The sequence below is a fragment of the Fringilla coelebs genome, assembly GCF_963513975.1.
Source record: "Fringilla coelebs genome assembly, chromosome: 18".
Lineage (NCBI taxonomy): Eukaryota > Metazoa > Chordata > Aves > Passeriformes > Fringillidae > Fringilla > Fringilla coelebs.
In genome coordinates, this window is record NC_140044.1 from 12,626,508 (window position 1) to 12,631,199 (window position 4,692).

Genomic DNA, 4,692 nt, shown 5'->3' on the forward strand with positions numbered 1-4,692 from the left:
ACCTGTGGAGTCAGTGTGTGGGAATCTGTGGGGGGGGGGGGCGGGGGGGGCTCTTCTGTCTGGGTGCTGTTCTCTGCACAGTGTTTGTTCATGGTTTTTCCCCAGATGCAGGGATTTCTGAGCGCCTTAGACATCAATGAGTCAATCCCTGGGAACAGTTCAATGTGACCCCTCTGTTCACTAAGGGCTGGGTGAGGTGACCTGGCCAGGTCACACAGGAAACCTGTGATGCTTCCAGGAGGCAATGTTCCAGTGTCAGCTCTGGGCCAGGTGCTGCAGAGAAGCTCTGGCAGCTGCTTCCCAGCCTCTGCGTTCCCTCAGCTCAGTGCTTGTCAGCAGTTTCAGTAGGGAGTTGGTGTGGTTCAGCAGCAAGGAAGTCTGGTGTCACTGGGACACTGGTTGTCCTTTTGGCTTTTCTGATTTCCTAAGCAGGAGTCCTAAAGCCAGCATGGGAGCACCAAACCCAGAAACTGAAAATTCCCATTGTGGGAATTCCATTCCCAGGGGTGGGTCTGGAGCGCAGGCAGGCCAGGGAGCAGGCAGGGGTGCTGCTGCCTGCTCCAGTGCCCTACTAGGCTCCCTCCCCCTGTACTGCCCTCAGCTTCTGCTTTTCCACTGCCACAGGATGCTCTCTGGCTTTAGGATCTGCACCCGGACCTGCTCATCCCTGCTGGGATGTGTGTCCCCATGCTCTGCTCTCCCACGCTTTCTCCCTGCTCCAAGGGTAGGGCAAGCAAAGCTGAGCTTTTCCAGTGAGTTTGTGTGATGTGCTGCTGAGGTGCCTGTGGCTGCAAAGTGCTGCATTCTGTTTATCCAGAGGTGCTGCAGGGTTTACCCAGTCCTGGCAGGGTTCAGTCAGTCCTGACTATGGAAATCCTGGCTGTGTCTGGGACTCTGTGGCTGTTCTGGCCACTGCAGCAATCAGCCCAGCATTACTGGTCTGACTGGTCTGATCCAACCCATTGTCTGACCTCGAGGTGTTCTTCTTGTCTCCTTCCTTAATTCTTAAAATCTCAAACCCAGCAGCTTGCAGAGAGCTGTACACTGTGCTCCCTGAGTGCTCTGTGTAATGATGGCTTACACTGTCACTCCTGGGACACTGTCACACAGTTCCAGTCTGCATGGGTCTGCCACCAGTTCACTTTGCTCACCCACTTCCTAACTTTCTGCTTGTTTCACTTTTTTGGTGGTGTTTGTGCACCTCCAGCTGTTGGTGGGTGGGAGGAAATGGAGCTCAGGACTTCCAGGGGAGGCTGGGAGAAGGGCTTGTTGGGGATTTACATGAGGCTAAGGAGAAGTCTTGCCCCTGCCTCATAGAAGGGGGTGGAGAAGGTGGAGCCAGGCTCCAGAGGTGCACGGGGATGGGAACAGAGGTGACAGGGACATGTTGAAACATGGCAACTTCCAGTACTTAAAGGGGCTTATGAGAAGCTGGAGAGGGACTTTTCACAAGGGCCTGGAGTGACAGGACAAGGGGGAATGGCCTCAAGCTGATGGAAGAATTAAATGTGATATTAGGAAGAAATTCTTCCTATTCTCACCCTGTGAGAGTGCTGAGGCCCTGGCACAGGGTGCTCAGAGCAGCTGTGGCTGCCCCTGGATCCCTGAAAGTGTCCCAGGCCAGGATGGACAGGGCTTAGAGCAGCCTGGGACAGAGGAAGGTGTCCCTGCCCATGGCAGGGGGTGGGATGAGACAATTTTTGGGGTCCCTTCCAACCCAAACCACTCTGATTCCATGATCTGACTCAGTATAAGGAAGGAGGCTGCAGAGAGGTCCTGAGAGCTCATTACCAATTTACACAGATCATCCTGCCCTGGGTGGATGTGCTTGGCATGAGCTGACTGGTCTGGGGACTTCCAGGTGGTCCTTCCTCCTTAGGTGTGCCTGTGCTTCTGTGAAAGCTCCTGTCTGCTTTGAAGGGCAGTTTATTTACCCACAGTGTTTGTTTTACTCTGCTCTCCCAGGAGGGGAACAGGATCAGGAAGTAGTCAGCTAAATATACTTTTCCTATTTCCCTCCCCTCTGTCCCACGCTGTCAGTGTCATTATGTGGCCTATGCACTCAGGTCTATTTTGGGGTGTGTGGGTGCAGCTCCTTCAGCTCACAAGCCCTGTCTGGGCTGGGACATTTGTTGTCCTCTTTGCTTCTCTGATTTCCTAAGCAGGAGTCCCAAAGCCAGCATGGGAGCACCAAACCCAGAAACTGAAAATTCCCCTTGTGCAGGGGTGGGTCTGGAGCCCAGGCAGGCCAGGGAGCAGGCAGGGGTGCTGCTGCCTGCTCCAGTGCCCTGCCAGGCTCCTTCTCCCTGTACTGCCCTCAGCCTCTGCTTTTCCACTGCCACAGGATGCACTGGCTTTAGGGGAAGGATCTGTCTGGAGACCTGGCCTGCCCTTCCCAAATGCTGCTTTCCCCCAGCTCAGTGGGATGCTGGAACCCAGCTGGCTGCACTGGCAATGGGAGCAGGGCCACCCAGCTGCCATGTGTGTGAGTGCTGAGGGATACAAGGCTGGGGACTTCCCCTGACATGACTGTGGGACACCAGGGCCCAGAGATGCCACCCTGGGTGTTTGGTAGGTGTTTGCATATGGGGCAGTGTTGAACCAGAACAAGTTTTATCCTGAGCAAAATGACAGTCCTCTTGGAGTAAACCTTGGAGTGATTGTCCTCCCTGCCCTGCTCTTGTCCAGCTGCCTCAGCTCCTGCAAACTCAGATGTGTACAAGCTCTTCCATTTGCTGCAGGGAAGATTTCTGCCCAAATTCCCTCTGTTTCTGTTTCCCTGGCAGAGCCTTGCCCACAGGCTGGGGTGGGTCAGAGGTGCTCAGGGCACTGGTTTTCTCCCTGTGTCCTAGGTACTGCTGTTTTCTTCACAAACTCAGCTCCAGAAGCACCTTTTGGAAGCATTTTCTGGAAGTTCCCAGGAGAACCCCAGAACCAGAGCCATGCCCAGGGAGAAATGGATCAGAGCAAAGGTCGGTGGTGCTCAGTGACAGCAGACACTTGTGTGGGAGGAAGCAAAGGACATGTAAAAACCCTTCCTCCCCTGTTCTCCTCAGCCTCCAGTGCTGTCAGCTGGAGCTTTCCTGCCCTGGCAGTGTTTCCATCAACCTCAGTGATTTTTTCTGTTTGCCTTTCCCACCCACCTGCAGTGTCAGGGAAGTGGAATAGGGCAGGAGCCATTACAGGCTCTGTTGCTCAACTCCCACCTGCTCCGTAGGATGTTCTTTGTGTTTCCTAGAGCAGTGCTTTTCCCTCTTTCTCAGGGCACAAAAAAGCTCTTTTACCCCACAAGCATTTGTTTGGGTCATTTTTCCTCTTTTCTATGTGGTGTCTGATATCCCAGCCCTGCTTGAAGGCAGTGATTAATTTTCTCAGGTGATTTCCAGTGACAAACATTATCATTGTCTGTTAATAATTATCAGTTGTCACAACCCTGCTGTGCCTGGAGATGGGGGTGGGGGGTTTATCACTTTTACAGGTGGTTGAGCCCAAGCACAACTAAAGGAAAGTCAAAGGTATCCAGTTGTTACCAGGCTGAGGGACTCAAGACTCGATTTCCTAATGGGATTTTGTCCATAGGTACTGTGAAATGATGGATTACATCATGGACTGATATCCAATGTCCTGTGAAATTATGGATTACATCATAGACTGACGTCCATGCTGCCCCCACAGCTCAGAGCATGTGCCTCAGGTGTCCAGGAAATGAGCTCACAGTGAGTCACCACCCACTGAACATCCCTGCTTGTGGATTTAAAGACTTGCCTCTGTACAGTCAGAGAAGGAAGTTTGAAAGAATAACTATCAGGCTTGAGGGGTACATAGAGGGGAGTCACCCCGGGGCGGGGATGGGTGCTGGAGGAGGAGGGGATGGGCACTGACACGGGGCTCTGCTCCCAGCTCTGCTCCTGGGCAGGCTCCCGTGGGCACTTCTTGGGCACTTCAGGCGTGTCCAGGGAAGGGAATGGAGCACCGGGAGCAGCTGGGAAAGGGGCTCAGCCTGGAGGAGACCTTACAGCTCCTGACAGGAGGGGCCAGCCGGGGGGATCCGGCTGTGCCCCCAGGGAACAGGGACAGGAGGAAGGGGAACGGCCTCAGGCTGGGCCAGGGGAGGGGCAGGGTGGGTATTATGAAGCATTTATTGATGGAAAAAGTTGCCGGGTGTTAAAAATAGGTTAGAAACGGTTGTTAAATAGTTAGTAGCCCGTTCTTAACATCAGGCATTGTCAGGGGCTGCCCAGGGAGGTTCGGAGTTCCCGTCCCTGGAAGTGGCCAAGGAAGGCCTGGACGTGGCACCAGCGCTCTGGGCTGGGGACACGGTGTGGATCGGGCCCAGGTTAACCCCTCAGGGACCCTGCCGGGCTTTTCCAACTCCAGTGACTCTGGGACGCTTCACCCGCGGCTCCCTGGGCCGTGCCCTGGTGGGCCCCTGGGCCCGGGCTCTGCCCGCCGGAGCCGCTCCAGGGGCGGCCGCCCTCCGCTCCCTCCCGGCCCCAGCCCGGCCCCGCCTTCCCCGCCCGGCACCGCACGTGACGTCACTCTTCCGTCACCGACTTCCCGGAGTGCCCCGCGCCTCGCTGCGGCCGCGCCTCAATCTCCCGGCATCCCTCGCGCGCAGAGCCCGCCAGCGCGCGCGGCGCTACGGCGCAAGGCACGCCGGGAGTTGTAGGCGGTGCGGGGGCGGCGGGGCGA